At 28.0% G+C, this 13,411-nt stretch overlaps 1 pseudogene across 1 annotated transcript in view; it reads left to right on the top strand.

The window, feature by feature from the left end:
* The window catches only part of LOC145187058 (uncharacterized), a 33,728-nt pseudogene extending 21,817 nt beyond the window's left edge, over positions 1-11,911 (top strand). Inside the window, exons 5-9 of the transcript XR_016450320.1 lie at positions 10,884-10,952; positions 11,057-11,173; positions 11,265-11,437; positions 11,536-11,600; positions 11,815-11,911. The product of XR_016450320.1 is annotated as an uncharacterized LOC145187058 (transcript). The remainder of the gene's footprint in view (positions 1-10,883; positions 10,953-11,056; positions 11,174-11,264; positions 11,438-11,535; positions 11,601-11,814) is intronic.
* Positions 11,912-13,411: the final 1,500 nt, after the last annotated feature.

Raw genomic sequence — 13,411 nt, forward strand, 5'->3', positions numbered from 1 at the left:
TATTATTATTATTATTATTATTATTATTATTATTACATTAATTATCAGCGTTATAACATAGCATAATACTCATGACAAAACACACTACTCATAACAAAACAACATTAATTTGTTAATGACGTTTTAGTGATTTAATTTATCTAAGAGTTTTGTTAAGTGTATTGTAAACTCTGGAAAACTTAAATTTTTTAGCTATAAGAAATATGGAAACATTAAATTAAATTTTTTTCCTTCTTTTTTTGAAGCTTAGCATGATTTTGAGTCCATTTTAGGGAGTATATTACAGATACCGTTATTTTTTTCTCTTAATGTCTTTTCGAAAGATAATAGAATATATTGAAGTTAGCATTCATGGGCGCCGGCAGGCAAGGGCAAGAGGGGGCAGTTGCCCCCTCCTGAAAAAACAAAATAACAAACTTAATATTCATAAAATTTCTTTTAACTGTTAGAAGATTTTATTTCGATATCTCATCAATTTAACTCATTTATAGTTTACACATTTTAATGTAAACTACTACCGTTTAAAATCAAATATTACTATCAAATGCAATGACTTCCACGATGGCGGAAGCTTTTTTATAAAGGCATATTTTATGTTTTAAAAAAAAGATATTTGAATGAAAGTTTAAAAAAATATATGATAGAAAAAGATCATAGAAAAATAAAAAAGGAATAAATAGAAAAAACAATAGATAAAGGAGAAGTATAGAAAACAAAAAAAAGAGAGGAAGAAAAATAAAGGAAAATATAGGAAATAATAATAATAATAAAAAGAAATCGAATTACAATAACAAAGTTCTTACACAAACAAATAAACTTCGAACTAACGAAGAAAGATGTCAATGTGTCAGTTTCATTTACTTTTTTATGCTGTTGTTTTTTTGTTTGTTGGCAAAATGTTTCTTGTTTGTATTGTATTTCTATTTATTTATTTTTTCCAATTTATTGTGCTATATTCATTTTAATAATACTATTACCTTGTGTTTTTTGCTTGCTAAATGTTGATTATTATAATTATATATATTTAATTTGATTAACTTGCATTAACCTGCGTATTTTAATTTTTGTTTTGTTTTTTGGAATGTCTAATTTGTATGTAATAAATCATTTAATGTTTTTTAACTAATCATTATATTATTATAAAATTTAGCATTATTAGGTATAATTTAGCTTTATTAGCAATCTGAGCGTTTGTCTGGCCTTTGCATGATGAGCGTGCATTGTGAAAAAATACGCTCCAGAAAATCTGAATTTATGGAACAAATTGTAAATAAGTTTGGAAGTGAACGCAGACGACTACAATTTCTATTTACTGAATAACAATGATTTAATTCTTGTGTTTTTATTTTTATATTTTCTTTAATTTTTTGTTGTCACTGGTCTTATAAAATGACTTGATAAATTGATACATTTATGTAGTTTTTGAAATATCACTGTTAAATTTTGTTTTGCCCCCCCCCCCCCCCCTTGTAAAAAATCCTGCTGGCGCCCATGTTAGCATTCATAAGTAACATATTCCAGGTAGCTGTTTCCCAATTCTTTTTACCTTGAACTTGACATTGTAACTATGGATTTTAAACTTCTCTATTACGGAGATGTTTAATAACTACGTGATTTTCCATATATTCATAATTATTATTTTTCGTGTGAACTCTATATTTCGCGTGAACTCTATTTTCGTGTGAACTCTATGTTTCGCCATTCAGCTTATCATTTACACTCTCATTTTTTTGATTGTCTTAAAACACGGGGGCAGGTAGGGAGAGAATGAAAACATTAATTAAATAATAATACTCATAGAAGTTGAAGCGCGACACGAAAAAGCATAGTTGCTTATACAGAAGCAAATAAAATCCTGGAATTGATAGTTAGCTTTTTCTATACATAAGTAAAAACTACTGTAAGAGGAAATTAGCTTCCCGTAAAAATAAAAATTTAATAAACCTGGAAATCTCTATGTGTGGAAGCCGCTCTAATCAATTCTGATGGAATATTGATAAAAATTTAGCATAGCTAAATGTATAAAAGTATTCATTTAAACTATTACGGCTTTAAACAAAATAAAACTTAGTTTTTTTTTATTGTGAAAAGTAAAACTTAAATATAAAAAACTCATCATAAAAATGCTACGTTTTTGGGTTTGTTCATTTGAACGCGCAATTTATCTAAATCTATTTAAGAACTCATGAGAGAGAGAGAGAGAGAGAGAGAGAGAGAGAGAGAGAGAGAGAGAGAGAGAGAGAGAGAGAGAGAGAGAGAGAGAGAGAGAGAGAGGGTTAAAGTTGTTATGTTCAACTGAACGCCTTGTTTTCACATTTGATATTACATTTTTATCCACAGCATAATTTCAAGCTTGACATTCTGCTTTACTTTTTAAATTTTTCTTGATAAAAATAAAATGATAGCTTTATTGTTTTTTCTTTATTAGAATAGATTTTTTTTATAATGCAGCTGCTACTACATTATAATTCAAATCTATTCAAAATGTATTCAACTAAAAAACTGAAATACTATCCCTTATGAAATAGTTTCTGAAAATAAGTTTTCCATGTTTCACTAAATTGTCTAAAACTCTTTCTTTCTCTAGAATATTTTTTACCGAGGTATAATTATATTTAGTAACATTTATGTATTGAATACTAAGTGCAACAGTTGCGCCTTAAGTATTGCAAATTTCTGAAACAGGTTTGATAACATCTTCATGATTAAGTTTAAAATTATTTTTTCGCATTAAAGAATATTTTAGTGTAATTCCCGTCACTTGTTTTTGAAAATTATAAATTGTCCTTTCTTATTGGAAATTATAGATTTTTTAACTTGATTTATAAGAAAAGTTTTCGTTTGAAATTTGTCGTGATTTTGTTTCGTTATAGACTTTCTACATTTGGAGTCTAAAAACACTTTCTGCACGTATTTGTACTAATTTAAATTAAATAATATTTACAAACGGATATTATTTATAAAAAAAGACGCCATTTATAACTTGACATTCTCTATATAGTTCACCGAAATTACACTATATTTTGTATATAATAATAAATTAACGAAATTGCCTTTTCTTTGTCATCTGTAATTGCATTACTGAAATTCAGTATCTTCTGTAATTGCATCATTGTACATCAGTGCGCAGATTACTACTAAAAAAATAAACTATACTCTTCTAAAAAAATACAGATTAATAATGAAAATTAGAACATAAATATCTTATCGGAACAAATGATTACAAAAGTGTTTCAATAAAACTTCAAAAGGTAATTTCATTCTTAGTTCATTCGAAGTTTTTTTTTCGAAATCTCATTATGATTAAGTTTCCTTCCTTTACAATAACAACGATATTTTTTTTATTATTTTTTTAAGTAGCTAGCTACTTTAGAGTGGAATTTTATAAAATGTTTCGCAGTTTGAAAATTTTTAGAACACCATTAAAAAATAGAACAGTTAAATAAATCCCATCATCATTATAAATATAATTAATAGTAAAAAATTTTCAAAAATTTAAATTGTGAGCATATTTCTAATACTGAGTATGAATACATTTCGGATCCACCATTTATCTAATGAGATTAGCCTTAGCTCTGATTCAGTTTTCCACATAAAACCTAGCATATAAAAATGTCTTTGTTTTCGATGAGTTTTTCATGTGGTTTTGTTTCGTTTGTTAATATGCGTGATTCTTTAAATTTAGATTGATTTTATCATTTCTTATTTAAAGTCAGCTAAGAAATTATTTCGAATATCGCTGTAGGATATTACAAACTCATTTCGTGTAGCCCTTATCTGCAACTTGAAACGCTCAAAATATATATGCAATTTAAGGACGAGTCGCTTTAAAATTTTATTTATATTGTGTGACGTTAATCTCCAATTTCAATTGCTCAAAAGTGTATATGCTTTTGAAGACAACACCGTGTAAAAATTTACAAAATTCGTGTAGACCTTATATTTTTAAGTACTCGAAAGTATATATATGCAGTTTAAGGCGACAAGCTGTAAAATATTGTTAGTTCCGTGTAGATCTAATCTCCAATTTTAAACATTTTTTTTATTGTATTATATTCGGATTGTATATCTTTATTTCATTAGTAATTATAATGTATAATATATGGTATATTTACTTACATCTAATTTAATCCATAAAATATGCTTGTTTATATATATAGTATATTTATTATATATTTCTATATTAGATTTTTCATTGAGTTTTCCTTATATTTATTTATCATTTATTATATTTGTATTTATTATACTTTATTTATTATACATTATTTAGGGTGGCCATCTGCGAGTATTGTGAGGTGGGGCTTTTTATAATTTACTTATGGGTATATTTTAGGGAATGGGGATGGGGTTTTGGTATTTCGCATAGGTTAGGAGGTTCGGGTTAAAAATGTGTGGGGATATGGGGAAGCCTCTTGGTTCTGTGTAGCACTCTGACTTATTCTTGTTAACACGCGTACTTTTCTTTACGTGCAAACTTTTATTTTAACTCTAATAATAACAGTCCTTTTTCTTTAATATACCGTAATCGTTATTGAAATCTCTACACTTGAAAATTATATAAATACTTATTCTTCTAAACTCCTTTTATAAAATCAAACCTCCGGTCTACTTATATTCCGAAGAACCTAAAACTTTGTACCAACTCTTCTCTTCGTAATTCTTGAAGTTGAGTCTTGTATCCCCTCCTTACGTATCTCTTAACTAACTCCTGACTGACCACTGACTGACTCTCATTTACCGACTAAACCCAACTAATTCTTCTCTGATTCCTACTCCAACTCATTCTTCTGTTTTGTATCTCCCTTTTTGTATTGGTTCCAATGCTTCGGGCGTTGGCGTCTTTTCATTTTTTATTCGTTATTGTGTAAATTATTAATTAATGGCTTTAGGTGGTTTTATTTTTATTAACGACATCTTGTTTTACTTAGAATTAGCTTCCTCACAGTATTTAGCCAGGACAGTCTCGTATTTTTACAAAATGTCCCGTGTCCTTTATTTGACCACATTTGTCCCGTATTTTTAAATTAATTAGTACAAATTTCACTTTTGAATTTTTAATGAAAATTTTAACGTTTTTTTTTAAAATCAATTTGCAAATAATGATGTTGTCAAACATTTCTATTTGAAAAACTAAATTTGTCATTTTATTAAATCAAAATATTGTTTTATAAATTAAACTTCTTTTGTCTCACTAAAATAATGTTTTCATCAAATAAATTAGTCAAGGAACAGTTTTGATGTTGTATCAAAGTAGCAAATGTAAAAATCGACTTGATATTAGACAGTTGATTCATTGACAACAATTAATTACAAATCTAAATTAAAATGCTTACATTTTCATAATCTAATTAAGGGAAATGTTTCCTTCCTTAATAATGTTATTTCAAAAGAAAAATATATAAAGTAAAAGTAAATTTATTTTTAAAACTTAATTTATTTGAAAAAATATCTCACAGTTATTATTGAATTTCTCAGCCATTAAATTAAATTTTAAATTAGACAAAAAAAAATTTTTTTTGCAGCACAATAACGTTGTACTTGAGATTGCATTCTCAATTTTTTTTACTTAAACGCACTTTTGTCATTCATTAAGAAATAAATTATATCTGAAAATGTTGAGGAACTTTTTAAAAATAACTACAAAATTTAAAATATTTTGAAAAACAAATTAAAAACTACTTTTTGCTTCAATATATTTACAATAAAATTTTTTTAGCTAATGTCCCGTATTTTTAGCAAAAATCCCGTATTTTTTGCCAATTTTCCCGTTTTTTTTTGAAAAAAATCGAAGGCCACCCTAACTTTATATATTGTTTATTGTATTTTATTTATACTTTATCTTTTATTTCTTTCGAATAATTACTTGAAAATATATAAGTTGTTCAATTGATTTCGTGTAGACCTAATCTGCAATATTAGATACTCGAAAGTATATATGCAGTTTAAGGCGACACGCTGTAAAATGTATAAAATTCGTGTAGACCTTATCTCCATTTTTAAGTACTCGAAAGTATGTATGCAGTTTAAGGCGACAAGCTGTAAATAACTTGTTAGTTCCGTGTAGACCTAATCTTCAATTTTAAACTTTTTTTTTTAAATTGTTTTATGTTCGTAATATACATTTTTATTTGATTTGTGTCTATAATATATAGCATATAGTATAATTATTTGCATCTAATTTAATTCACAAAATAATTTGTTTTTATATGGCATATTTATTATATATTTCTATATTATATTATTTTTCTTTGAGTTTTCATCATATTTTTTTATCATTTACTATATTTATCATTTGTTATATGTATTCATTATACTTTATTTATTATACTTTATTTATTGTTTATTGTATTTTATTTATACTTTTTCTTTTATTTCTTTCAAATAATTACTTGAAAGTATGTAAGTTGTTCAAATGATTTCGTGTAGACCTAATCTGCAATATTAGATACTCGAAAGTATATATGCAGTTTAAGGCGACACGCTGTAAAATATTGTTAGTTCCGTGTAGACCTAATCTCCAATTTTTAACATTTTTTTTTTAATTGTTTTATATTCGTAATATATATATTTATTTGATTTGTATTGATGATATACATCATGTATTCATTATGATTTGCATACATATATCGTATTTTATAAATTTATACTTCTTACCATTTTGCATATTGTGCATATATTTTTACATAGTATATTCAATATATTTATTCTATATTTATTATTTATTCCTATTGTAATTTATCTATTATTCATCATGTTTTATTTATATATATTACTTTTCATTCATCAAAAATTTCGACTATCTAATCGAATGTATATTAGTAGCCTAATCTCAAATTTGAAGTATTCGAAATTATATGCAGTTTAAGGCGACATCATTGCAAAATAATATCGATATCGCAGCATTATATTCTTATTGAAGTACAATAGAACAAATATGTAGCATTGGATGAAGTTATTGCATTATTTTGTTGAGAAATAACAGGTTGGTGTTAAGTTAAACACAGTTTTTAAGTATACAAGGAAGTGTCCATTGCAAGCATCATTTCTTGTTAAGCGCGGTAAAAATGTAAAGAAACTATGATGATGTGGATAGATTTATATAGAAACCTTGATAGTTATTGAATTGGTATAACTAATATTGTTTACATTGATATAGCATAATATTGTTTAAAAAAACTAATTTAAAAAAGATTTTCATTACTTAAAAATCTACGCATTACTTTTAAATAGGGATTGCAATCCCGCATTGCGGGATCCCGCAATCCCGCGGGATCCCGCATTAATTTAGCGCATGCAAGATCCCGCAAAAACTACTGCGGGATCCGCGGGATTTGCGGGATTTTGAAACAATTGCTTTTAAACAAAAAAGGTCAATTCTTTTAAACAAAAAAGACAAAAAAGATATCAAATTAAAAGTGTTTATTGTATTTGTGAAACAAATCAATTTAAAAATTTATCTTCAGCTATTAAAATATTTTTCTTAGCTATAAATATAAAAAAATCATTCAAAAATAAGCAATTATTTAGCAAAACATTAGTCGAACTCGTTCAAATTTTTTTTTGTTTAATTAATGATTATGTTGAAATTTTCGCTAATGAGTATGTTCAAATTTTTGTTAATGAGTATGTTGAAAACGTGAAATTGAAAACGTGCGTGTATAATTGTAAAAAATATACTTTTAAAAACTACTTTTTAAAAAGTCTTTAAAAATTATTTACATCAAGATTTTAAAACAAAAGTACTAAGCATGTCGCAAATTAAAACTATATGGAGTTATTTTAAAAAAAGTGATAATGAAGAAAATGCGAAGTGCATGTTATGTTCGGCTATTTTAAAAATTAATCAAAGATCAACTAAAGGGTTATTAATCCATTTAAAAACTAAACGTGGCACCGATTTAAAATCAAACGTTTTACAACAAGACGGAGCTTCAACTTCAAAACAGCATGAATCAGTTGAACTAGAGCCTAAAATATACATCGACTGCGAAGACGAAGAAGTAATTCCATCGAAAAAAGTCAGAACAATTGACACGTTTTTCGTAAAGGAAATTTCTATGGAAAAAAATGGTATCGCGCATGGTTGCAAAAGATGGCTTTACATTTAATAGTTTTTGCACATCTTCAGATTTACGGTACTTATTTTCAAAGAGTGGTTTCCGGCTCCCTACTTCACCTAATACTATAAGATTGATGGTAGTTAAATTCTCAGATTCTGTAAAAACCGATATAATGCAAAAACTCACATCACTAAAAAAGCAAAATCAAAAGTTTTAGATAACGTTTGACGAATGGGCATCACAAAATAGTCAGAGATACTTAAACTTAAATGTACATATAGAGGCGAAACACTTTAATCTTGGATTGATTCGAATCCATGGATCGTGTAATGCAGAATATTGCGTCAAGTTAGTTTCAGAAAGGCTAAATAGCTTCGATATTGACCTCCAAGAAGACATTATTGCCATGACCACTGATAGAGCAAGTGTGATGGTAAAAGTCGGTAAAATGATGTCTTGCTATCAACAGCTATGTTATGCTCATGGAATACAACTTGAAGTTATTGATATCTTATACAAGAAAAACAGCGAAGAAGTCGAAGAATCGTTTACTACGTATGAAAATTGTGAAGAAGAAGATGAATGTGGTAAAACTGAGGATGATTTTAGACCGAGCATCAGCTGAATTGGTTAGCAATTACAAAGATCTCATGAAAAAAGTGAGAAAGGTTGTAAAAATATTTAAAAACTCTCCTGTCAAAAAGGAAATATTTACAGAAAGATATCCTACAAGAACACGGGAAAAAGCTTCAGTTGATTCTTGATTGTAACACTAGGTGGGACAGTTATGTTCGATATGTTAGAAAGATTTCATAGACTAAAAGTGTGTATTGAAAAAGCCTTAATTAATGTTGGGTCAGAGATTCGTTTCACCCAAGAAGAGTGGTCCCAAATCAATGACTTAATTATTTGCCTGGCACCACTAAAACTTGGTCTCGAACTTTAATGCAGAAGAGAATCGAACCTTGTCACGGTGGAAACAACTTTTCAATTTATGCTAAATAAATTGCGAAAGCAATCATCACTTTTGAGCAAAGATTTAGCCGCGGCACTTCGTGAGAGGTTTACACAACTTCGTAATAAGAATTTAAATGGACTACTAGTTTACTTAAAAAATCCGACGAAGAAAATGAACTCGAAGAAAAAGAAGCTGTAGATTTTATTAACAATTCCCAAATACTTATTCCTACAATTCTATCGCTGAAAAAAGAATTGGAAAATCAAGCACAGAAAGACAAGAACAGCTGGACAGAAAATGTAAAGGAGAGACCAAATTTAGATTCTTTAGACTTTGATAAATTATTGAAGCCGGAAATGTCTGCCTATAAAAGTAATGGAGTAAGAGGCACGTTTCTAGATATAGCGCATAGTTACTTGATGACCATACCACCAATAAGCGTAGAGGCCGAGCAAGCTTTTTCAGCTGCTGGTTACATATGCAGTCCTTTGAGGAGTAGATTAAGTGATGATACTTTAAGTAGGGTCTGTTTCTTAAGAGCCCATTTCTTACAATCATTTTCTCAATTTGATATTTAAAAAAACAAATAAAGCTAATAGTTCTACGTAAAGCTAAAAGATGTTCTATGTACTTTGGCTTATCTTTTTGTTCATTAAATGTTAAGAATTATATTGATTTACAAATGAATTGCGTTTTTTGGCTTTATTTACCTTATCTTATCAATCTAATAAGTTGAGTATATTTTTTCTAAAATACTTGAAAGAAAAATACAATTGTCATTTTGCCTTTTATAATGTGCATAAGAAACCTACAAATCCCGCGCGGGATCACGCGGGATCCGCACAAAAATTAAAAAAATCCGCGCGGATCCCGCGGGATTGAAAAGTGTGCGGGATTGCAATCCCTACTTTTAAATTATGAAATGACGTAACTTTGATTCCGTGCCAAATTGAATTTTTTTTGGCGTAAGAAAATGTATATCTTGTTTATTTCGATACACACTCGTTTTCAAGACAAAACAAAATATTTTTTAAATAAGTATTCTAAAAGTCTTTATTAAACAGTTTTTACTTTTTTGATATAGACTTAAATAACATAAATAATTGTTATAAATATTCGTGTAGGCCTAATCTTCACTTTTAAGGATTTGTACGATATACATGCTTAATAATAAAACGCTGGTTTTTAGCGAAATTTTAAATAAAAAACAAAAATATTAAATGGAAACTCTATAAATGATCAAAGAAAACCACGCAGATTGTGAAAAAAGTATCAGCTAAAAAAAATTAGTCAGAAAAATTATGCTTGAATTAAGGTCTACACGAAATATGTCGCCCTTAGTTATATGTAGACCTAATATAGCAAACTTTCACATTTCGTGTAGACGTAAACTGCTCTTATATATATATACATATATATATATATACATATATACATATATATATATATATACATATATATATATATGTATGTATGTATGTATGTATGTATGTATGTATGTATGCATATATATGTATGTATATATATATATATATATATATATATATATATATATATATATATATATATATATATATATAGATATAAAGATATAAAGATATATAGATATATAGATATATAGATATATAGATATATATATAGATATATAGATATATATAGATATATAGATATATATAGATATATAGATATATAGATATATATATACACATACACACATAACGCAGAATTCCCAATTGGTTAAAAATTTCCAAAATTCAACTTTTTTTTTTTTTTTTTTAGTAGTAGTAAAAAGATAAAAATTCATATTTATATATATATATATATATATATATATATATATATATATATATATATATATATATTAGTGCATGAAATAGTCGATCTACCAATTCCTTCGATAAACTCATTAAAAAGAAAACTAAGTCATACTGCTGGTTAGTACTAAATGCTTTTGTGTACTATCAAGGAAAGTGTAGCTTTTGGGGACCTGATGTCCCTAGTTTTTTTTTAAGTTTACTTTTTATATTGTTTTTTAAAGAATTAAATATCATACCGAATGTTATGGGTTCCTCTTCTTCAAGCAGACCATTGCAGCCCGAAACTGTAAAAGATTTAGCAGGTAGTTGCAAAAGGATGTATCCTTTACCAGATGCAGGTAAAGTTGCTTGTTTCCAATTCATGTTTTCTTTTGTTGGTTTGTAATATCAGTAAAATTTTATTTAAATTATTGTTTTTTTACTTTTTAGAGTTTCAGAGAAAAATAATGTTTCAACTTGCTGAAATAAAGAACTTGTTGATAGATAGAACTGCACATTTCTCTAATGATGCAGAAGAAATTTTTAAACAGTGTAGAAGTTCAGACGAACTTATTATTTTAGAAAAAACAATTGCTGACGGGGATATTCAATACAGCACTTTTGTATGCTTGAATATAATTATTTACTCGTTTATATTATTGTCTTAGTTTTTTTTTTTAATTTTCTTAAATTGTTTATCATATTTATCTATTTGTTTTAGGTAAAACATTTATCATCAGTTGGCGGTAAAAATCCAGCTAATGCAATAAAAAATATTCTACTCACGTAAGTTACCAGCATAAGTTTTTTTTGACGCTAATTCTAATACATATTTTTCAGAAGAAAGATCTTCGTTATCTTTTGTTTTTGTAAAAAAAAAATTTATATACGAAAAGTTCAAAATAGGATAAATATTTATCCTATTTTGAATTTTTCTAATAAATATCTAAGATATAAAATTTCTAAGCACTGCTAGTGAAATATATTTTTGCATATTTAGACTGACAACAGACAATGTTTTGTCAGAATACAGCATGAATGGTTTGAAGAAAAAGAAAATATTTAAAGAGCTTGTAAATCTATGTAATGCAATCACCGGTATCTTAGCTTATTATTGTATTCAATTAACTCATGTTTAAAAGTTGTTTTTTTTTTTTTTTTTTGATGCACTGATTTTGTTGATTTTTTTTTATTCTATTTAATAGATGCTGTTTTAAAGTCTTATAAAAACGTGACAAAAGCAGAAGCAATGCAACTTATTGGGACAATAATAAAACATTCTTCCGAACGATTGAAGAGAAAATCCTCCAATATTAATTGACAATGATTATATTCTAATATAATTAAATGTTGTATTTTTTTAATTTATAATCCTTTATAAATTTGTAATTCTTTATGTCTCTCTATGTCTCTCTATGACTAGATAGAATCATATCAAATTCGATTGCTATATGCAATTTGTTAAATAAAGGGCTTGGAAAAATATCAAAGACTTTCTAAAGACTTTCTCTTGAGAAAGTCTTTACGTCTGTACATCTTTACATAGATTCTTAGAATCTATGTAAAGCTGATAAGTAATCTTAGAGTCTGTACATCTATTAATAGATGTACAGACTCTACTTGTAGATGTACATCTAATTAGATGTACAGACGTAAAAAGACGTTTATAGGACGTCTTTTTCAGACGTCTTAAGGACGTCTGAAAAAGACGTTTTCAAGACGTCTGAAAAAGACGTCCTCAAGACTTTCACCTGAGACCGAATAAGGACGTCTTACAGACGAGAAATCAGACGTCTTATAGACGTCCTTAGGACGTCATTGTGCACGCTGGGTCTCCTTTTTAAATTCATCAAGGAACAAGTAAAAAACATTTTCAATACAGACAAGTCAAATCTTGATGGAGTGGCCTTTACATCCGACGTGTGGACCACTGATCACACCAATTTGTCTTTCATGAGCCTTACACTCCACTATATAGATTCAAAGTTCCAATTAAAGCGCTTTTTGGTGGAAATTTCCTACTTCCCCGAACAACATACTGGCGACAATATTGCCAAGAAGCTCAATGAATCTATCAACAAACTTGAACTTGATTTTGGAGTCAAAACCTGGATAAAAGTTGACGGTGCAGCTAATGTACAAGCAGGTGTTAGGAAATCAATTAGAGTTCAAAGTGCAATTTGGTGCGTCGACCACCGTCTAAAACTAGTTGTCAGTGGTGCTGAAAAAGATGTCCAAAATGGTCAACTCTCAACCACAAAATAACAAAATTAGTAGGTCACTTTAACCAGTCCTCTCAAAAAGCAATGACTTTACTTAATGCTGCCAAAGCCTTAAATAACTCTAGAACGAAGTTAGTACAGAGATGCCCAACAAGATGGAACTCTTATCTCCATCAAATGGAGTCTGTGGTGGATCTTCTTCCGGCGATGCATTCTTTAAAGAATCCGAACCCTGCTGTTTCTGGAGGTTGTAAGTTGACAGATCTTTTACCAACAGATGATGAAGTGGAATCCATTCAATCTGTCATCCGGCTTCTGAGAGGCTTCTCAGAATTCTCTGAGAAATGCAGCAGCAAAAAGAATGTCAGCATCTGT

The sequence above is a fragment of the Hydra viridissima genome, unplaced genomic scaffold (assembly GCF_058129835.1).
Source record: "Hydra viridissima isolate aposymbiotic clone 2 unplaced genomic scaffold, HvirCarnegie_v1 scaffold_2, whole genome shotgun sequence".
In the NCBI taxonomy this organism is placed as follows: domain Eukaryota; kingdom Metazoa; phylum Cnidaria; class Hydrozoa; order Anthoathecata; family Hydridae; genus Hydra; species Hydra viridissima.